At 39.3% G+C, this 24112-nt stretch overlaps 1 long non-coding RNA gene across 1 annotated transcript in view; it reads left to right on the top strand.

Annotated features, from left to right (window-relative positions):
- The window catches only part of LOC149502000 (uncharacterized), a 33069-nt gene extending 26764 nt beyond the window's left edge, over positions 1 to 6305 (top strand). Inside the window, exon 3 of the long non-coding RNA XR_016323771.1 lies at positions 2832 to 6305. This is a non-coding gene — a long non-coding RNA (uncharacterized LOC149502000). The remainder of the gene's footprint in view (positions 1 to 2831) is intronic.
- The last annotated feature ends 17807 nt before the right edge of the window (positions 6306 to 24112 follow it).

Genomic DNA, 24112 nt, shown 5'->3' on the forward strand with positions numbered 1-24112 from the left:
TATCAGTGTATTTCCAGTTTTCTCACGCCGATTTCATCGCGGAAATGTACCCAACCTAATAATGAAGTATGTCTTGAAATTGTAAAAAAAAACAATAAATCTGTACGAGCATCGAAAAGTCGTAGCCATTACAGCGCATTACAGAAAGAAAAATATATTAACAATTTATCAAAAAATAATAATTAATTCATACCTATTCTAGTAAACTCGAGAGATTATACTAGATTCTACGGGCGAGTAGGTGAGCTCGCGGGCTCAAACCTGCTAATACTGGGCCTAGCAAGAGCAGTGCTTCGTAGAATCTACCACGTTGAAATGATTTGAGCATTTATTCTATACATCACAAGGTACAGATTTCCGTGTAATAGTGACAGTCGTGCTCCGTTTTAAACAAAATTACCATACTTAATAACCCTTTACTTAATTCATAATTAAAATACAAATATCGTTTGTGTCTGAAAAACAAATAAAAAATACCTCGGGTTTTATTCGTTAAATACTCGAAAGGCTTTTAATCGGGCGTGCTTAAAGAAACATTCAGATTTATCGTTTGACTTATCACCTGTCGTCGGGTACAAGCGACACTAGAAAATAAAAATTACTGTAAGCAGAGTAGCATTGGTCACGCCACAAATATACCCTCTCGATCCATCACGCGGGCGGGCCTTCCCCCACCCCCCGCTTCGATGTCAGCCATTTTGAGTTATATATACTTAAAATACTACCAAAATCATAATCTTAATAAAACAAAATGTAAATTAATTTATTAGTTTAAAACTACGACAGTTGGTAGTACTGAATTTTTTTTCACGTTGGTCACCCGTCATTCACATAATGCCATAATTTTTTTAAATCATAAATTCCAGTTGTGTGCGATAAAGCAAAACAATAATATTTTTTACGTTATATCAAATTACATCACAAATCAACCCCTTTTTTTTATCACGTACACGCGATTCCACGTAAACCCTTTTCACGTAATTGTAGATAATAATCTAAAGATCTGATTATACCTGGCGGTCTCAGTTAAAGCGACGTACTCACTCTCTCGTTTTGCGATAACTTAAATGGAACTTTAGCGTAGAGCGTGCAAACTATATCTTGAACCGGCATCACCATTTTGTTTTTAACCGTTAGTACTTATTATAACGTGAGGTATGGCAACATTTTGTAGGGCTGCCCAAGTTTAAACGTTAATAATGTTCGTTGTTATCGAAATAACAAACCGCCGCAAAGAAATGGTTAATATGTCCATCCAGTAAATAAATAGACACAAACACCTCTTTAATTACTACATCCATTACATCTAACATTCAATTTAAGTATTAGTGTTACTAAATATATATATATATTACGCCTACAAAATTTATAGTTTCTTATAAAACATTGCAGCTTTTAATATTGTTAAAATTTACTATCATTTAAAAAAAATTTAGCTTTTCTCATTTCGCAAAACGTCGATCCTAAATCTGTCCACGTTGAGACATCAAACAATATATTAAGTATTTAATGCTGGTAATATTCTTCTACAAGCAACTTTTACGGATAAATGTCATATTGAATACTTTACAGTTTTCGTGGTCACGGAAGACTAAATTGTTACTCGTCGACAATAGAATATCGTGGTACCTAGTTAGTGATTGCAATCGTAAAACTACTTTTAATTACATTTAAAACTTTTCAGTACAAACAGACAGAACCAATCTAGATCATTGTATTTAATACTCCTCGAATATTTTAGATACATCTGCTAAAAATTTAAATTATAATAATGATGCAAACATCACAATGGTAGCGTCAGAATAATAATATAATATTATAATTAGTTTTAATTAAGCACATTTAAGGAACACGTGAAACGAATTAACTTAAGCGAATGATCGACTAGAACCGTATGTGCAAATTCATCTTGTATATTTAATTTTATTTTATTCGAATTTATTTGGCATTGTGCTGTGTTTACTGTACCTAATAAAATTTATCGACCGCAAATAGATGCCTATTTTCGGTCGATAAATGTCAAGTCAAAATCTTATAGTAAAATTAAAGTTGATTTCTTCTGTATGTGTAATAATCTGTAAGGTTTTGCGTAGACCCGTTGCCGAAGGCGAAGATAAAAATGATGAAATAAGAAATGAAAAAAAAGAAGCAATGTACGTCAAATGAATATTAGTTGACGCGCAGTGAATATACTTTATATGTTCAATACTGTGTGACCGATGTTGTACCTATGTAATTAAAAAAAGTAAAAAAGGATGTTTATCATAGCACTTACGAAGTCAAACTCAGCATTACTATAGATAAATAAATACGCTTCAGTTGACTGGACATCCGTAACCTCTAATGCTGATTGTTTTTCTCTGAAATGCGTAGGCAAAGGAAACCGAGGCATAACTTACACGCTTAGTGACACACACACATTTTATGTTTTACCTTAAGTAAACGTCATACTTAGTAAGAAGTCTATAAGTTTAATCTGTCTCGCACCACCTATTGGATTTATATAGTGTGCGAAAGGGATAGCTGTAAAAGTTATCACTTTAAAACGTTCGTCTCAGTTCAGTTACATTCAAAACGTAGAGTAATAAGGTGAGAAGTAAGTCAGTTGGGGAAAATCAGATCGAGTTGACATGTCCATTTTTTTGTTAGTGCCATAAATATTTTATTCTAACATTCTTCATAGTTTCATCAAATAAAGAATTATAATGCTCAAATTTTTTAATATCGATTGTTTTCGAAACAGTTGTAGTGATATTTTATATATGTGTGTGTGTTTTTTATTTTTTATTACTTCACACAAAATCGATTTTCAAATTTATTTTTCGTTTCAGATGACGACGTGTTGGATGTGTGATGGTTAAAAAAATCGACCGCGTCCAACCTGTTGCACGGAGACATTTGGTGAGCGATCCAAATTTATTCTTTACCCTTTTTTGTGAACTTTTCAAGGTATAAAAACAACAATGTAAATAATACGAGCTTTTAAAAAGGCTCACATTCGAGTGCTGTAAAGATGGCGATGCACTGAGAGGTACTGTTAAATATTGTTATTATTTTTTCAAAAGCATAGTTAGTTTTAGGGCTTGCTTTACGATTGAAAATTGATTGGTGCAAATCTGCTGTCTAATGTTTTTCTATGACAATAAAAGGAAGTGAAAAGCGTATGATCTGCATAATTTTTGACATTTGTACATAGTATAGGCATAAGCAAGCATAGGTAAGCACCGGTGCGTCTCTGGCCTAACACTGACATTGTCCATGGGCCTCAATGAACACTCCCAACACTTCTATCGCATTTATTTCATGTTTTTTATTATCTTAAAGTTCCACGTTCCAATCAAATTTGTATTTTTTTCTCATTATAACAAAATAAAATTACAAAATTAATTTTTAGTATTAATTTGTAGCTTAAAAATTATTTCAATTTGTTAGTAATCTTTTTTGAAGCCCATTGTGCCACTGACCTTTCAACGAATGACGGGACCACTCGGGCGGAGTTGAATCAGGTATCAGCTTTAACTTTTTTGTACACATTTTTTTTTTCCTCTACTCGCTCGGAAGTAGGTTAACCTATTTCGTATTCGTATTTAGAATACTTTAAAATATTATACGTTTAAGATGGCCGCACACAAAAACCGGATTAGGGTTTTTCATTTCGATTGGCCTTTACTTAAGTCGTGGATAAATTTAATTTGCATTAAATGTCTTCGAAGTGAATTTTTAATTCAACTATTCGTACAATCTTGATGAAACAGTTTCTTAGAATAACATTCAGAATTTACGTAAAGCAAACGTAGTCCGATCATTAACCTTTTAAAGTTCTGATTTCGAATCTATGTATTTTGAAGCAAATCCGACGAAAACCACAACAATCAACTTCTAATTTTAAAACGACCCTTCAATTTTTAAAAGCGTCCGAACCTATAGAAGCTCTCGGCATTTAAACCCCATTACACACTTTTGAATAAAACGCCGCGAATCGCGTTCAATAACATCGCGTTCTAAAGACGTCATTCTGCAAGAACGAGTCATCGCACGGAGATGCAATCAAAGGCAAGAACGTTCTTGCAATTTTATTAACATTAAAAAAAAAACAATAAGCAAAACCGAATCACAGAGTTCCAGCAATCATTTATAATTTGATTAGGTTTTTGTGACACGGCCTGATACGTTTTAAATTGCATATAATACATGTTTTCAGTCTATCCTATTCATTTGTTCGATTCAAAGGAATTTAGGTCTTGTTTTGTATGTGTGTGAGGCGACAATCGTCTGCTGATATTCTTAGCGATCAATTTTTCAAAGAGATACACGTGAATGCTCTACCTGCATGCCGCGACTTAATATGTGAACGACATTATGCATTGTGCCAAGTTGAATTTAATTTCGGTAGTAAAAATCAAGATTGAAGCTGGTCAAAAGAAATTAGCGTAATGAAATATTGTATTTTAGTCGGTATTATTATTAAGATATTCCGTTAGTGCATATTGGCTGTGCTCAAAATTTACCGTATTTTTTCGTATAGCGTACCAATGTTAAATCATTTACCGCTATTCTGCTTAATTGAAGTACCGCTTTAAAAGCCTCTATAACGAAACTGATTCTGAGAGGAATCTTTTAATAAACAAAACATAAAAAAATTAACGCGATCAACAACATCTCACAAGAGTTAATTCTCATACATTAACATTTCGATATTGTTTACGTTATGTATTCCTCAAATCGTACACATGTGGTCAGGATGCGTTCATCCCGCAAGTATGATTTATTGTTATGGTAACAAATATTAGAAGATTATTTACATGAAATATGTTTGGACTCGATGAACTATATGTATATATTAGTCAGTATCTTGACCGTTTCCATGGATTGCAAGGATCTGCGCCCTCGTGGATCTTGAATATATTAATTAATACATTTTGTTTTTATGAGATAGTTATGTTCGTGTTATAAGAGAATTAACCTTGAAATAATCTACGCTGAACAACTTTTTTAATTACATATTTTTAATTGTTTTAATTGGATCATAAATAAGTTCATTACAAAATGATTGTACGTGATCACATGTTGCATAGTCTCGTCCCGCGGCACCTGCTCTCGGACCGGTCCAAGAGAAAAAAAATCGTTTAATCTTTCCCATTTTAAAATAACATTTTTTGTTTTTTTTCTGTAAAGTCCGCATCGTGGGACTACGGCGCTGTTTACGTGATGCCTTAGGTGGACTAACCTTGAGGCTGTACAAGCAAGTTATCTGGACATATTACTCCCACACGTGACGCAGCTGGGAATTCATCGTTGGCGTTTTAAGTTTCTTCCAACCCCAGGTTTTTACCCTCGCATAAACACCTAGGCTACCAGCATAGGTAGGAAAAACAAATCGTGCAACCAAAGCCTACCATCATCAAAGCAACTTTGACGTCGGAACAGACAGTGTATATCTATCTCTTTCTCGCTGTTTAAAATAGAATATGAAAATATCTCGTAGGTTATAGCTTACGTCATCGAACATATTAGTATCGAATTAAGTAAGATGCCACTAGCGTAAAATGTCAAAATATAAATAGAAATAAAAGACATCTGATTTTTAATAAGCTATACGAAATTCGTAATTTGTATGACTTTGTTTCTATATGTGACTGACTGCATAAGCTAGCGGTAAGTAAACTATTACGTCGATTAATTGAAACTAGAGGTCCCGCAGTAGTCGAAATTCGACTATAATTAATTGGAATTGTAAGTTTGTACACTATTATGATTGTATTTTATACTTCCATAATCACAAATTTCGCCAAGACTACACTATAAAAAATATTAACAAAGACAAACAATATTTAATCTCAATTTGACAACAGAACTCAAGAACAAAAGTTTGACAATAAATAGTATGCATGCGTGTGTGCGTCATATACATGGTATGTAGTGTGCGTAATGTTTTCTTTATTGATTTAATGTATCTTTTATGCATTATTAAAAAAATATTAGCATTGTGCACTTCTTCTCTATATTCTCTATAAGTGTGGAAAATTTCATACTCCTCCGTATGCGCAATTTTCGTAAAAGGGATACAAAGTTTTTGCTTCACGTATTAATATATAGATTAAAACCACAAAGAAACACGAACGGTATGTTGTCAACACATTTTTCTGAAACAAACAGCTTCCTCTCCAGATAACAGCGTAGCTATTTAAAACCGTTCAAGAATTGACGACACAACTATTTTTTAAGTATCAAAACTATTAACTTATCTATACTAACGATTTTGTGCAGCATTAACCCGCGCCTTTTAGATAAAAACAAAAGAAAAACACACAAAACGTAATTTGGAAATTTCCCCGGCCCTTGCTACTACGTAGACCGCTCAAATTATATATAAAAAATTTGTTGGAAACTATATTGATGCTTACGTCGAACAGGTTTTCTAAAGACCGGATCGACTTCTCTGTGGCAATGCGCACACACCTTAATTTACCATTTAAGAACGCCAATTCGAAGCTGCCTTCAACGAAAACAATTCTGACATTTAAGAAACTTTATTTTGATTGTACGTTCAACTAAAGCAATATCCAATAACGCGGCAGCGCCCTTAAAACAAGATTTCTACTGCAAAAATTATAAAGGACAGCTTAACAAAGAGTTAGGTCGTGCAGGTCGCGTCGGGCATTGATCGAATATAACAAAAAAAAAAAAAAACGCAAAATCATCATCGATGCAAAAACATCGTGACTCATATTTTTATACCTTCGCTGTGGCTAATAAAGGAAAATTGTTGTTGGCAACACTAACAAGTGTGCCGGTCGAACTTAGCTACCTGTCATTTGTCATTTCGCGTGTGACACAGAGGACGTTCACACCAACTGAAAATGAAATATATATAATTTGCACATCGCAAATTGTTTACTATGACGTATGAATCAGAATTAATGTCCTTTTGTTTTCGTAGCTCGACCTTGTTCGAACACTCACATAAATGACATCGGAATGAACCTTTTGTGTTTTTGTGGGCATTTTTTTGTGTCAGTCATTGTTGGTTCGTTAGTGATGCAAATATGTACGTTTTGCAAAAAAAAAAGAAAAAAAACTAAGAAGCAAACGGTTTCCAACTAGTATAAACAGTTGACCGTGACAAGGTCGCGAGGATTTTGAACTTGGAGATATCAGAAAAAAATTGAAAAATTTGAATGTTGCATTCGACTCGGCTGATTGATGGGATCCCTTTGCACGCGATTGAATCTTTTGTTAATTTTTTTACGGTCAATCCATTCACGTTGTTTTTTTCTTCTTATTGTTTTAGTTTCGAGAAGTTTTTTTGTTTTAACCGCAGATCTTAAATTCAGATACAATATCTCGTGGTCAGAGCAACGGATAATTGTAATGAAGCGTAATTTTACGTTTACCGATCCGGATAATCTCGACAAACGGGCCCAATGAATTTACAAGAAAAACAACCTATAATTACGAAGCATCTTTCGAATATCGAAATTATTTCAACATTTTCGTAAAATAATCATTTAAGTGAAGCATTGATTTACGAACATCAGGTGTAACGAAACTATGGAGGGTCGATGCATGGAATACCATCTCAGTGTATTAAATAGTTGTCGCTAGTAGTTGCTTAGTAAATTGTTTTTTTAAATAGCGCCATAAACTACCACACTTCACTCTGTTTAAAACTGCTATATTCATAATATCATTTCTACTTCCAATAAGTATTCCAGCCATAAGTTATTGTTTACATGTAGACACATTTTCAACATGCCCCCTATACAAGATCATACTCCTTACCTCTACCTACCAGAAACTAAACCAACCATTCTTAGTAAAGTGTTTTTTTTTTAATAGTGCCATAAACTGCCACATTTCACTTCCATCCAGTACACTTCACTCTATTCAAAATTGCTATACTCATATCATTTCCACTTCCAATGAGTCTTCCAACACAAGGCCCTTAAACAAGATGGTAGTCCTTACCTCTACCTACCAGAAACGAAACTAACCATTCCTTCTCTGCTTCGACTATATATCAGCTTGAAAATCCAAAGCCACGCTTTCACGCTGAAATAAATTACTAAATGACTAGATAGTGCAGTTTCGTAGAAAACAACAATGCATGTAATGCATGCATGTAACTATATTTACATATGGGACCGTCAGCGCAAAAGTGGCCTCACCAACAATTTTTCATATTCGCACTTACATATTGCAATTTATTTAAAACATAATAAATTTTGATGCAAAACCGGCCTATCCCTAGTCTCACACATAGAGAATAGATGGCTGTGTAAACATTATTTTTGCGCGTATTTTTTTTGCCTACGAAGCAGTGTAAAATTTAATTCCAACCTCATTATCTCCATACTAACTATGATAAGCTTAGGACACTGGCGCTGACTGCCTCATGTATCCTAACGCCCCCGATATCCGCTATGCATAATCGTGACACGGCCTTACAGTATTGTCTCGGCGCGTGTGACTCAATCTCTTGTACTTATCACAATACCTGTCTTTGTGCATTGTCCCACGGACCTTAACGTTACATATTTTGTAATTAGTCAACTATTTTCAACTGAATCACGCATTCTCACTTAGGAGTATCACGACACAAGGCAACATGTAGATGATAGCTGGTAGCTGGTTAGCTGGTAGATAACTCAATTGTTGAGTTAAGCTCGCCATTTTTTATAACTTATCGCAATTACTGTATTATATTAACTGTGTGTACAATAAAGAATAAATAACATGATTTAAGTCGACGAAAGAGTTTCAGTGTATTTTGATAATTAATATTAATTCAGTGAAAACTCCTTGGTTGAGCGTACTGTTTCTGGCTGGTTTTGATGCCAATTTAAAACCAAGATGCCAAAGAAGTAAATACAATTTCGCGCCATTTTTACTGTCGCTTTTGTAATTAAAATATTAATTGCCAAAACTATACAAACGAATGCATTAAGAGACGATTTATTTCAAGTATGTTCATGTCTTTACTAAAATAAACCATATTTACTTGCCTTATTTAAAAAGTTAAATCTTAGACCATACACAAAAAGTTAAATTAAAAAAAATATATTCGAATTTCACTTAAAAATCAGTCAGTGGCCAGTAGTTATTTGATCGGCGATGTCCAGGATTCATTCCTGGTTGGTCAGGTCACCTTTGTGAAAGTTATTTGGTTTTTTTTTTTTTTTTTTTTTTTTTTTTTTTTTTTTTTTTTTTTTTTTTTTTTTTTTTTTTTTTTTTTTTTCCTACCTATGCTGATAGCCTTGAGAGGCTATTTCAGCTTACCCTAGCTTGTGTAGGTGAGCTCGCGGGGCTCAAACCGGAGAATTGCTAACACCGCCCTAGCAAGAGCAGTGCTTCGCAGAATCTACCACCGGATCGGAAGCGCGACCCACTGAGAAGATCCGGCGAGAAACTCAGTGGGCTGTGTCTGTGGGTTAATTCGCTCGTCGAGCCCTTCGTCGCAAGCGACGGGTTCGGCGAGGACGGTGACCGGTGCTTGTATTGCCTAAAAGCACCGTTAGTGGATCAGGAGGATCCGTGATGACGTGCTTTGGGCGACGTCGACGGTTTACCAAACGGTCTACAGGATCGGGTATGTAGTTTCCGGCGGCCACGACAAGAGGGTTCTCATGTCGTGCCGCCTTCTCAAAGTGGCGCAGCGATGCCGACTGTAGATACTTACTGACGGGGTCGAGCTCCAGGTCATCGTGGAGGTCCACGTTCCTCTGGAACCATGGTGCTCCGACGGCTATCCTGCAGAATCGGGATTGTATTACCTGAAGGGGTTTCAAGTTGGTGCGGGCCGCGTGAGCGAACACTACGCTTGCATACGTCATGACGGGGCGTATGCAAGTTTTGTAGAGGGTTACCTTGTTACGGAGGGACAGTTTGCTTCGTCTACAAAGCATTGGGTAGAGTCGTCCTAGTATAAACGCGGCGCGATCGCGTACCGTTTTTACGTGGGGACGGAATGTCATCCCTCTGTCGAGGGTGACGCCTAGGTATTTGACCTTCGGGGCCCACGGTATGGGCTGGTCAAAGAGAGTGATGGGGCTAACGGCGGAGGTGTTTACGCGCCTACTGGGGAGTGGGGTGCTCGAAGTGGTATTCGGAGGGCGACCCCTTTTGAATAGCACCGCTGTGCTTTTCGTGGGGTTAATGTCTATTCGCCACTTCCGGAACCACTGTCCCATGGTGGTTACTGCGGTCTGGAGTCGCCGATGAAGCAACGACATCTTCCTACACGAGTAGTAGATAGCCGTGTCATCGGCGAAGAGCGCTAGATGGGTCTCCGGAGACCGGGGTATATCGTTGATATACAAACTAAATAGTAACGGGGAGAGTGCGGAGCCTTGCGGGACTCCGGCAGTCAGATGACGGGGACGAGAACGAGTTCCCTCTACTCGATATCGAAACGAACGGTTCGACAAGAAGTCTCGTATGATGAGCACGAGTCTGTCTGGCACTCCCATGTTGTACAGTTTGTAGATCAAACCGTTGTGCCAGACTTTGTCGAACGCCTTCGCTACATCGAAGAAGAGGGCGCCGGTCGGGATTTGTTTACGCCTATTTAGCCCTATTAAGATGTGCTCCGTGAGGCGGTGCACTTGTTGTACGCACGAGTGTTTGGCGCGGAATCCAAACTGCTCGTCTATTAGAATTTTGTTCGCGGTAACGAAGTCCCAGAGGCGTTTCCGAAGGAGCCGTTCGTAAATTTTGCCTATCGCTGGGAGGAGACTAATCGGTCGGTAACTAGCGGTTTCATTATTCGGTTTGCCCGGCTTGTGTATACCGATAACGTCTGCTTCTTTCCATACCGCCGGAAAGATGCAGTGCGTCATAGCAGCATTTAAGATGGTAGCCAACATTGTTATCAGTTGGACTGGTAAGAGTTTTAACGCGCGGTTGCGGATGCCGTCGGAGCCGGGTGCCTTCTTAGGTTGAAGGTTGTCTATTACTTCTCTAACTTCGTCAGAGGTAATGGGGGGTAACGCGTCCGAGGGTGGCAGGGAAGCTCTGCGCTCGACCTCCCTGTCGACTGCCTCGGTGTGTTCGGGGTCCGCGTATTGAGTGCTGGTGGTGCACTGCTCTTGCAGTGCATCGGCCAGCAACTCTGCCTTGTCATCGTCATCGAAAGCCGGTGGTTGGCCTGAAGGGCGTACGAGAGGAGGCATAGTAGCGGTAGTTTCGGACTTGAGAGTCCTTGCTAGTCGCCAGTATGCTTGATGAGAGGGCGCGAGTCCTTCTAAGTAACTATCCCAATTCTCATTTCGGGCGTCGCTTAGGCGAGATTTTACATCCCGCTGTAGACGACGCATCCGAATCCGGTTTGAGTGCGTGGGAAGTTGATCGTAGGCCCGGATTGCCGCGTTTCTAACTCTTAGGAGGTTCCTAAGTTCGGGGGACAGTCTGATGCGGTGGAAGCTATCCTCCACATCGACTTCTTTTGAGGATCTTATGATCGCGGAAGAGATGTGATCCGTGATGATGTTTATGGATTCGACTGTGTCCTCGGGGGAGGGAGTTGAATCCGGGCCGCAGGGGAGGATTGGTGGAGCGGCATCGGCTAAGCATTTGCCCAGCTTCTTCCAGTCCACCATGGTCCTCGTAGCTGTGACTGGGTTGTGGGGGCGACCGAGCTGCATAACGACAGGTCGGTGGTCTGAGTCGAGCTCTGACATTGCTTCGATGGAACGCAAGCGCAGAGTTACGTTCCTCAGCAGTGCCAGGTCTATAGTGCTCGGACGGAGCGCGATGTTATACGGATAACATGTTGGAGTTGGGGGACCGACTACTTCAAAGGTAAGGTCGTCTATAAACGCGTCGAGACGCCTACCATTTATGTTTGAACTGTGGCAGTTCCACCTAGTGTGGTGGCAATTTAAATCGCCTGCCAGGATGACGGAGTCTCCCATGCCGAACAGTGATTCGATGTCACTGCTCAGAAGGGGCTTGTCCGGGGGGAGATAAACGGATGCGATGACGATCGGCTGGTGTCCCGTCAGCGAGATACGGCACACTGACGCCTCGATATGTGAGAGCGAGGGGGTATCGAGAGGGACAATGTGCAGGGCCCGCCTATAGTAAATGGCAGTCCCGCCTTTGGAGGCGGTGAGTCTGTCATTCCTAACCATGACGTAATTCGCGACTTTCGGGTCACGACGCGAGGGCTTCAGGCAGGTCTCCTGCACTAGCAGAATATCTACAAGATTGTCGCGGAGGAATTCGTAAATTTGATCGCGTTGTCGCGCGAGTCCGTTAGCATTGTAGAATGCTAACGTAAGGGAATATGGTTTCTCTCTAGCGTTTTGCGCCATTGATTACCGGTGATTTTAGAAAGTACGGGCCACGGACTCGTAAACGTCCATGTAATCGAACGCGGCCGCGAGCCGTTGTTCGGGGTTTACCGCCCTTCGCAACGCGTCTGCGAACGATCGCAGACGGTCGAAGTTGACCGCCGTGACGAAGTCGCGCACGAGCGTGAAGTCGTTGACGGCTGAGGGTTGCGGGGGACGGTACGCGGGCGCGGGGGGAGGTGCGAGCAGGGGCTGCGGCGCGGGACGTGTCGCGAGCGGGGGCTGGGGTGCGGTTTGTGTTCCCGACCTCGTATACGGCAGCGGTTTATTCCACGCCGATACGGTGGGAACCGCAGCCGGTACGAAGGCGGGTTTCGGTGCGGAAGGCACCGAAGTCTTTGGGCCGACGGTACGGGGGGCTGGGTGGGTCGGACGTTTTCGCGGAGCCCTAGGACATCCACGGTAATTCGCGGGGTGCCCTTGCTTAAGGCATAGGACACAGCTTGGAGGTTCGGTCGCGGTTTCCCTAACTCGCGAGCAATCTACCGTGGCGTGATCGCCGAGACACTTCACGCAGCGGGGGCGCGCGTGGCAATTCCGAGCCGAGTGGCCATATAGTTGGCATCTGTGGCACTGTCCGGGAGTGCCACGTCTATGGGGGGCTTCAATGGTAACCCCGGATAGGCCACATACTGTCGCGAGACATGCGATCTTTTTCTTGGCCTCCGGGGTTGGTTCTAGAGCGACTAGAACCATGTTATATGGTTTTTTGTCGCGGCCGTTGTGCATCCGGTGCACACTTACTATCGGGAGGGACTGAGCGGTCAGATCCTCCCTTACGTACTCTATGTCGAGTTCCTTCGGAACTCCGCGTATTACTACGCGGAGCTCGCGGTCCTCCTGAAGGGCATAGGTGTGGAAACCTATGTTCTCCTTTCGGAGGTATGCTGAGAGGGCCCTATGGTCGCCCGGCGTTGCGACCTTTATCTGAATCCCATGCGCGACGTTACGCGCATGGGTATAATTTATTTTGTTTGCCTGAAGGGCCTGGGAGACGCGGTTCCACGCTGACTTCTCCTGGAGAATCAGCGGGGGCGGGGCGACGGTTTTTTGCGCGGATGCGGGCTTGGGACGCGGCGGTGGGGTTGCGCGGCGGCCGGAGTCCGACTCCGGTGTCACGACTACCTGCGGACGGGAGGCAGTCGCTGACTTGGTTTGTTTTGTCGTGGAGCTCCGGGACTCCACGGCGCGAGTACGTTTTTTCCCGCGTTTTACCGTTTGGAACCCATCCGAGGTTCCGGGCTGCGGGCTCGTCGCGGACTCGAAGTCCATCTCCGATCCGGTATCGGAGTCTGAACCTGAGTTAATTATTACCGACGACGCGACGGATGATATTGGCGAGAATGACGTCGCGGGTGCGTTAGGCGCTTCGTTGGCGCTAGGCGCTTCGTGAGTCGCTACGTGCGTACGTGCGCTCAAATTGGGTTTGGGGGCGGGGCATGACTGCGCGGCTCGAAATGACGCGGCGAGGGACGCGGGCGGGGCGGGACTCGCGCGGGCGGCCCTGTAGGCCGCGAATTCGGCCGTGAGGTTGGATAACACCGGGTACTTTTCGGCAAGTAACCCGAGAAACCCTAAAAGTTCTTCTTCCATCTTACGTTTTTGCCCGGGGGGGGCGTCCCCGGGACTTAAGGCACACTCGCCGAAAGGCGAGTCCCCTGAGTAGGAGTTCACCCCCTGAGCTTTACCAGCTCCAAGGGGGGGGAGTGCCTTTGCCGTGAAAACGGCAGTCGGCTAGGATTGGGGTGGAGTTTGGGAAGGTGGGGCCCCACTGGGTTGTGAGAATGCCACAACAAGCGGTGATCTCAGCGGGGGGTTAGTCTCGAAAGAGACTGTTTTGCTTGCCGAATAAATAAATAAATTTAATAAATGATATGAGTGGGTGATAATGTGAAGTCGTTACGAATGCACAATCGACAAGTTCGAGTTGCTTTTACGACCCAAGGTCGCGACGCCAGCGATAGTGCGTCAAGAATTCGCAACAATGCCGCGATCGATGCGACAACGACAATGCAGCGAAACTCAAGACACAAGATCGCGACGGCAGCGACAGTTTCTCGTAAAAACACGTCCGGACTGTAAGGCGATGCAATCGGAACTGGAGTGGTTATTTGGTTTGAGTGTACTTATTTTAAATCCTTTGTCTTAGCTGCACCAATTTGCTCAGGAGAAAAATCAACTTTAGGGTTTTTCCTTGACGCGTCTTTTCTTGTTATCATGTCTATGTTTGATCTCCAGAATTCTATACTAGAGGCACATTACACACAATATTTTTTTTTATTGCCTTTGTAGGCAGACGGGCATACGGCCCACCTGATGGTGAGTGTTTACCGTCGCCCATGGAATTCAGCAATGCCAGGCCGCTGGCTACCGCTAAAATAATATAAAAATTGATTTTCAATTTTTAAATATTACATTCACATTTCAGTGTACCATAAAGGAAAATCCATACTGGTTATGACACGTGCTCATAGGGTATCGCCCCCTATTACGAAATACGAATATAAAAAAAAAACGAATAGGGTCCAGCCACCATAATAGATATGCGAAAACTCAATTGCAGTGGCTCCGAACAATAAAACCCAATGATCTCCGTTCAAATTTAACAACGGTCAAATGAATTTGACCTTTAATAGCCAACAAATACGAACGCATTTTTATTAATTAAATAATTTCGTGTTCGGCATCCCCCTTTGTGCTTCAAATGCGGCACAAGTTGTAGGCGGGAAAGTTGCCGTACGCTCAGAAATGTCAAAACAAATTAGCAGTATAACTGTATATGTTTGTGTGTGTGTGTGTGTGTGTGTGTGTGTTTCGGAAGCACTATTTTATACTATTATCGATCTAATAGGTGTGAAAAGGATGGATATCTTGCATGAATATTGATATTGAAAACCGGTTTTCCCCTTTAGAAGTTCGCATCCATGTGTGAGTGAGCACGGTTTTTAGTTTCATACTATTTTAATGTCAACAAGAATATGACCGAACTATGAATTTGTGGAAATTTTTTTGTAGATCAAAACAGGCCCTAACAGTAAATAAATCTTCAAATCTGCCACTAAAACTATTATAATTTTTCGAACAAAAATCATTTCGTCTCCCAAAAGACAAATCAAACGAATTGTTATCTGACTCAATTCAAAAACTACCACCGCTAATTAACATGACGCCCACCCCAACATAAATTCGATGAAAATTATTACTTCATACATCTTTGCTAGTGCCAATTTAGCCGACAATACTATATTACGTATACTGTAAAAGACTGCAGGAACTTTATTAAATAAAATTATTGTCAAATTTGAGTAATATTAATTAAATAATTTCATAATGACTCATAAATAGAATACTAGGTACTTATAGTTGAAATAAAATACGTATCTGTTATTTTTCCGAGGGTATTATACTTATGATTGTTCTTGTATTCTTATAACATTGACACTAAGTTATCTCAATTGAATATCAGATATTCATAGAACTACAATACCTACTGACTTCATAATCGATGCGCAATGGACGAAGCCTCGCGTTAATAACATATTTAATTACGGTCAAACTAAAAAACAAAAACACGTCCATAAAAAAACCAAATTGCCGTTAACTAATTCAAATATCGAATGCGTAGTGGGTGGCGACGGTTCGGTAGGGTAAGAATTACCCTCGGGGGTACGACGTACCCCCTATGTGATGTTCCTACGTATGTGTTGTTTATGTGTGAAAGAGGGTATGATAATGGTATGCTTCCTGTAAGCGGATCCCCTCTAGAGTGTAAGTACTAATGTCGAGTTTTGCGATGAGCACTCGAAATTATAACAAATGTGAACTTTAAGTGATAGATAGATTCATAGGAGTTTTTTTTTTTTTTTAAATTAGACATGGCATTTAATTTTTTACTCTTTGTTGCATTGAATACACAACTAAATTCTCAACTGTGTACATATTCACAGCAATAAGGTATCAAAATTATACATCGTTCCTAATTATCCGGCTAGCGTACCATATATCGTACTTGCGTTAATCTTACTTATCGTACAGTTAAATGTCATTAAAAAATCTACAATTTCATTATATGTATATATAGATGATTTCAAAATTCGAATACACAAAAAATGCAGTAGCAGTCGCACGGAAAAAAATGGCAATTAACTTTAACCGACGTCCATAAAAGTATACAAAACGGTAGTTAAACACATACGTTTATGCCGCGCTGTAAATTACACGGGCGTTATCGTTTTACAAATGTAACAACTACATACTCGAATAATACTGGTAACATTAAACGTTTGACAACTAGGTATGACAGTTGTTTTTTTTTTCTTTTTGTTTACGGTAGGCAGCGGCTTGGCTCTGCCCCTGGCATTGCTGAAGTCCATGGGCGACGATAACCACTCACCATCAGGCGGGCTGTATGCTCGTCTGCCTACAAGGGCAATAAAAAAAAAAGACGTGGAATCTCTCGTGAAACTTCCTTACACGATTCTCATTGATATTAACCTTTTAAGGTTTTTGGATAAAATTTCTTACATTAAAATTTACTTTGACGGCCCTAAGAGGCCACCAAAAAACCAGTAAAATAGATTTTCTTTGATATTCGCGAGTGGAAGACATAATTAAAATTACTGTTACGATTTAATCTAGTGTTTAATCTGTCACTGCATTGTTTCCGGCGCCTCAAATACACAAATACATACAATTATCGTGGTCACGTAGTTTTATTAAAAAATATATTTGATTTATGTGGTAATGTTTACAATTACATATTAAGCACACATTACGTATTTAGTTTAGTCTAACTTAAGCAATCTACCTATTTTTACTTAATACGGCAGAGAACCATGCGATGTGGTGTGTTCGACGTCGCCCAAAACACGTCATTACGGATCCTCCCGATCCATTAACGGTGCTTTTAGGTACTACAAGCACCGATCACCGTCCTCGTCGAACCTGTCGCTTGCGACGAAGGGCTCGACGACCGAATTAACCCAACAGACTCAGTCCACTGAGTTTCTCGCCGGATCTTCTCAGTGGGTCGTGTTTCTGATCCAGTGGCAGATTCTGCGAAGTATTGCTCTTGTTAAGGCCAGTGTTAGCAACACTCTGGCTTGAGCCCCGTGAGTTCACCTACATGTTAGGGCGAAGCTGAAATAGCCTCTCAAGGCTATTAGCATAGATATAAAAAAAGTGGTGTGTTAAAAAATGCCCCGTGAACCTTTTGTGTGCATATAGCTTAATCGCTACAATAAAATTTGAATACGAAACGAGAAATGCTGTCATAAAAAACGTACACTTTGGCAAACACTGCAATTTCCGGTGCAAATGGCTCGAATCCAAAGCCAAAGGGTAGTTTATTGATAATTAATGGTATCGCAAGCAGTACGGACAAAATTATTATGTATAAAGTAGAAATAAACTGCTGTTTCTTGCCTCACTATAAACACGAAAATACATAGATTAAAACTTTTGAAAATCTATTATTATCGTTTAAACATATTGGTGGTAGGGCCTCTTGTGAGTCCGCGCGGGTGGGTACCACCGCCCTGCCTATTTCTGCCGTGAAGCAGTAATGCGTTTCGGTCTGAAGGGTAGGGCAGCCGTTGTAACTATACTGAGATCTTAGAACTTATATCTCAAGGTGGGTGGCGCATTTACGTTGTAGATGTCTATGGGCTCCAGTAACCACTTAACACCAGGTGGGCTGTGAGCTCGTCCATCCATCTAAGCAATAAATAAAAAAAAAGACATAACGCTACAGTCAAATCCGACGCAAAGAATAAAATAATTGCATTTTTTTTTACTTTTCACGGACCACGAAACAACGGAATCTTCGCACCATTTTCAGTCAAGCGATTCAATGATTTTGATCACAGGTAACAAACAAGATAATCCAAACGTCAGAGCTGCCAATATAATCGTACGCCATGTCATACCGTATCATAGTGCGTTGGAACACGCGAGTATTATCTAGGGATGCTAGTTCTGTTACTGAATATATTGAACATAATCGAAAGACAAAATTTTGAATATAAATTTAAGCTGAATTTAAAGTTGGAATGTACGGATGTAAACTGAAGCAAAAATTTTTATTAGGCGCTAGAATGAGTATTTCAAATAGAATAACTTTCGAGCTATGAAAACATCATAAAAGAAAGCTAATCCCAAAATATCAACGGCTCAAGACTTAAAAATATTCAAGTCATCCTTGACAAAAAAAGTCTCTACCTATTCTCTGGTAGTCTACAGGGCTATTTCAGCTACGCCCGGACTGGAAGGTGAGCTCACGGGCTCAACCTGAGAGAATTTACTAACACTAGCCCTAGCAAGAGCAGTGCCTCGCATAGTCTACCACAGATAGGATCGGAATCAGATAAGGTGTCCAATCTACTCGTCGTCACACGAATATGAAGTGGATTTTGGTAAAAAAAATTTTCCGAATATATGGATACGTAATATCATCACCAACGACTTCCACGCTGTAAGAGCGAGCAGCATATATATTTTATGTGTAATCATAGACATCGGTATACTATGAGTTTGTGTAATACTACTTCCCAAAAATAAGTCCTTCGTTGCGATAAGATCAATGTGAAATCATAATGAAAACATATTTTAGGTTTCCGACTTTTTGTCTATGTAGGAGGTACAATTCACAGGAAGTCAATGAACTCCAAAAGCGAAAAACTGATATTTTTATTAAAGAAATAACTCCAGTTGAAATGGGTACACTCCACTCTATATCAAACTCTGCCTTGATCATGTATTATCTTAATCAGTTATGCGGAATGCGGTTCACAAATAGGACGTAGAAAATCAAAATATCAATGCATAAAACCTGTCTTTATACAGAAGCCACTTGGCCCTAAGTTAAAATAAACCTCCATATCTTTTATTTTATGAACAGACATAAAATACCTTAACATCCCTGATCAGTCGTCTACGAAATTCAATAACCCCGCCATAATATGGAGACATTTTATTATTCAATGTCACTATAATAATATAATGAGGTCGTTTCAGCGTAATGAGGTAGTTTTTATCGCACCGAATGTATAGAGCGATCATTATTGCACCGTTTTGCTTTGTGAACAGTTTTTTATATAATATTCAATTAATTTGATATCAGTTTTTGCTCGTGTGGTCTTGTGAATCCCCAAGAGTTTATACGTGCATCGTCTTGTCTATTTGTACAGTGAAGAAATTATTTGGCACCTCTCCTTGAAACGGCAGCATTAATATAATAGCATTAATATTGCTATGTCTAGGGTATCAGAAAACAATAGTCGGGAAGGAAGTTCTTTCCCGACATACACCTATAATAATACGTGAAGCAAAAACTTTGTACCCCTTTTTACGAAAATTGCGCGGACAAAGGAGTATGAAATTTCCCACACTTATAGAGAATATAGACAAGGAGTGCAGATAGCTAATATTTTATTAAAATGATGCATTAATGATACATTAAATCAATAAATAAAAACATTACACACACTACCATGTATTTGACACACACACTTAAATACTCTTTGTTTTTTGTTAGTTAGTTTTCAACAAGGTCTGAAGTGTCTATTGAAGATTGATTGCCTATATTGGAGCACGGCCCACTTGTAGACGAACTTTCCTTTATGGACATTAGCAAAACCAGGAACCAGGCGAACCGCCGCAAACGAATTATTTATTAATAATTAAATTTATTATCAAATCGGAAAAATAATGTTTGGTAAGAAAATGCGTTATTAGTATTATGAATTAATTTTGGAATGTTTGAAAATAGAGACAAATTCGTTTCGTCATACACAAATTCGGATAATTTATAATAACTCGATAAATTATTTTTCATTATATTTTTTCGGTTTTCCATTACAGCACAGCCCTAGAGTGCGCCGTGCGTTTTAAGATTCCGCATTCGAAGCTCGAGTCGTGTTGTCGTGTGTAACAGCACTTATACGCGTCGCGTGGCGTCACGTACCAACAGTGTACACGTTTATACATATTTAGAAGGAATTCGAAAGAAAAAAAAAAAAACGGGAAAAAAAAACGAGGGAAATGGATTAATCGACTATAAAACTTTACTTTCACATAAACACGTTTTACGTAAATAAAGAAATGAAACGTTAATGGTAACGTTGCTTTACAATTTATTTACGTTACACATGCAAAAGTGTTCGCTGGGAATTTTTGTTGGTTTTATTGTTACTAATTTGTTGTTAATTAGGGTAGTAAAGTGCGGGTTAAAGAGGCATTTAGTAGGCACAAGGTTGAACGAGTTCACGGCTTACTTAGTATTAATTGGTTACCGAACCCAATGGATATCACAATAACCTTAATCATATTATGTATACTGCGACTGTTTCGACTAATTCGCGGCAGAAATAGACAAGATGACGGTACCTACTTGGGCGGGTACATACATACATCATCACACCTTGTCATCACAAGAGAACAATAAATTTTCAAACAAAAACGAATCCGCGGGAAATAACCTCAAAACGTTAACGAGACAATAAAAAAAAAACACAATAAGCAAAGGGAAACCCATCGGAATCCTTCCCTAGGTTATTTATCTGCATCCCTTTGCGCATCTACATCTGTAGCGGGCTCCCGTTAAACCCGAGATTTGCGAACTAATTTCAACTGCAAATCCTCAGAATGAGTAGGATTTACAGGAGACGAGCGCGCCCGTGTACCCACACCTTTACGGTTATTCGTTCGGGGATAATGGAATCACAACTTTATATATTTGTGCAGTGTTTTTTTTTTGTTATTATTTCAATATTTTCTGAAATCGTTTGATGAATTATACCTAAGTTCACCGAGCTATTCTGTGAATCTAAATATTCGTCTAAGCATTTTAAATGTTGAGCTATGAGCTTCATCGCTCATCAACTATTGAAATTAAATTATTAAAGCATTATTTACAAATTGTATGTATTATTTTAAAGAAATTAACTTAAATTTAATTAAGTCATTTAAAATCAATCTAAACCTAATATAAAATAGCTAATCATTTAAAATCACATAAAATGCAAATTCAAACTTTTTTTTTAAAACAATTCAACGTTTTTCGCTTATAGGCTTACGAAGAATCCAATCGCGCTGTAAAATAAAAAGATTTCTTAATAAACCTATAAAATACACCCTGTTGTTTTTTAAAAGCATTGTAACTTTTTAATAATCACAATAAATAAGACAGCGAGAGATACCTATCTATAAATGGTAACTTAACCATTCGAGCTTAAGCCACAATGTCACGGGCAACCGTATGAAGGATTACGATTCGCGCGGGTCAAGTTGACTTGGACATTTGTTACCTACCACCCGCCGTCCGACTAATTACAGGCAGGGTGCAGACACGTCAGTTGTTAGGTTTTGTTACGGCTCATTAAAAATGAACTTTCAAGAACATGTGTACGATGCCTTAGGCTCGCTTACGTGGGGCCAGAGCTTTTAGCGCTCATTACATATGTGGCCTAAGCTTTTTACGTTTATAGCCTTAGGCTTTTTTTCCCTCGGGCTTCGTTTACACCTTTCCAGGTAATAGGTGACTTCTTAATAAGGAACAATTTAATTAATCAGTTCAGAGCTTTGAAATTTTAATCACTTGTATAGAGAATGGTATATATTTTATAGAGCGCTAAATAGTCTACTAATATATAATTACAAGCATAATGTTCGTCAGTGGTTTTTTGAACATATCATTTTAGACGGTTTATAAACAATTTACGACGGTAACAAATAATTATAGCACTTGCTATTTAAACTAAACTATAGTGATTTGTAGAACATTGACATGACTGTTTAGAAATAAGAGATCCAAACACAGCTTTTTGTAATTCTACAACCCTACTACAAACTATAGTCTCAGCTGACGCAGTCTCAAACGAAAATTTAACAATCCTTCTAAAAATTCTCACGAAAATCAATCCGAAAATATATGCAAAACTCGAAGCTATTGTCAAACATAAATACAACCCTAAAGAATTCAATATCTCAAACTAACACGTAAATTGAAGGCTCGCCCATAAATTTAGATGACAAAAAAAAAATTCGCTACCGTTCCGAAATCGCGCATTTCTTATGTAAATAACTCAAGTTCTCACGGAAGAATTTGCATAGCCTTAAAGGGTTAAGTTTATCAGCTTATCCGAAACTTCGGTTATGTAAATTACGGTCACCTAAAGGAATTAAAGCGAAGCCGGCAGCTGGCTTGATGCTAATTCGATGCATTCGATTTTAGGGCTTAGCATCAAATTTAATGTGAGAAAAATTTAATCGATTTTTTTCTAAATCGATTTTGTTCTCGCTCTACTCGATATCGTTTGTTTCGACGCACATTTTAAATTACATTACTTTTAAATTATATTTTAGTTAAACAAATTTATAAAATTCATTATGAGTATAATTTTACGATTTCACCAACATGCTCATTGTAGTTTATTATGTTAGTTAAGCCGTAATCAATTTGAATCTTTAGATTGGAATAGATCCGAGAAAATCGCAAGAAGACAGAAGAATGAAATAATTGCAGAAATTTTATTATTGCCTTGTAAATTGGATTAGAAGAAAGAAAACAAAAGAAGATACTGGTAATTACCACTAGCGAGGTATAGAGTTCCTACGTATGCTAACACTGTAGGAACTTCATACCGTGCTCTTGGGTTTGCCAAATTTCACATTTACTGCACAAGAAATAAGAAGTGAAAAATAAGAAGATTTGTGACAAGCAGCAAAACATGTGATAAGTATTGCTCTTGGTATAATAATAGTGGAATAAAAACTAAACAATAAGTGTATATATATTATAGGAATACTTTATAATGGAATGAGCTCCCCTCCACGGTGTTTCCCGAGCGCTATGACATATCCTTCTTCAAACGAGGCTTGTGGAGAGTATTAAGCGGTAGGCAGCGGCTTGGCTCTGCCCCTAGCATTGCTGAAGTCCATGGGCGACGGTAACCACTCACCATCAGGTGGGCCGTATGCTCGTCTGCCTACAAGGGCAATAAAAAATAATAATAATAATAATATTCAGCTACCCGCAAACGGTAAATTAAAAATAAAATTTAATCCAGTTAATAGGTCAAGCACCTTATATCCTTACGCCGTAGTCCAGGAGCGTCGGTGAGCAAATACAATCACGGGGACAGTTAGAACTTCAACTACAAACAGATTTATATTATATTTAAAAACTAATTTAACACGGGATCGTATTTTCGTATCGTAAATTCATGGTCCTTCCAAAATCAATAAATAATATTTCCTTCTATTCTCACAAATATAATGAATTATATATCAGGATAACATACGTATTATTACGGATTATTTATAAATATTAATCAAGTTTTATTAAAACGATTTTTATAGCAAAGTAGACACAAGGCAGTTTTTTTTTTTGTATTGCTTAGATGAGTAGACGAGCTCACAGCCCACCTGCTGTTAAGTGGTTACTGGAGCCCATAGACATCTACGACGTAAATGCGCTACACACCTTGAGATATCAGTTCTAAGGTCTCAGTATAGTTACAACGGCTACCCCACCCTTCAAACCGAAACGCATTACTGATTCACGGCAGAAATAGGCGGGGTGGTGGTACCTACCTACCCGTGCGTACTCACAAGAGGTCCTACCATCAGTAAAAACACAATCTTTAGCACAATCTTTAAAATTCGACTACACTTTAACAGTCCGTGGTCACAGAAACTATAAAAAACCTAATAGAAATGACGGAAATAATAAAATAAAAATTATATTACGCTAGATCAAA

The sequence above is a fragment of the Bombyx mandarina genome, chromosome 11 (genome assembly GCF_030267445.1).
Source record: "Bombyx mandarina strain Sakado chromosome 11, ASM3026744v2".
In the NCBI taxonomy this organism is placed as follows: Eukaryota; Metazoa; Arthropoda; class Insecta; order Lepidoptera; family Bombycidae; genus Bombyx; species Bombyx mandarina.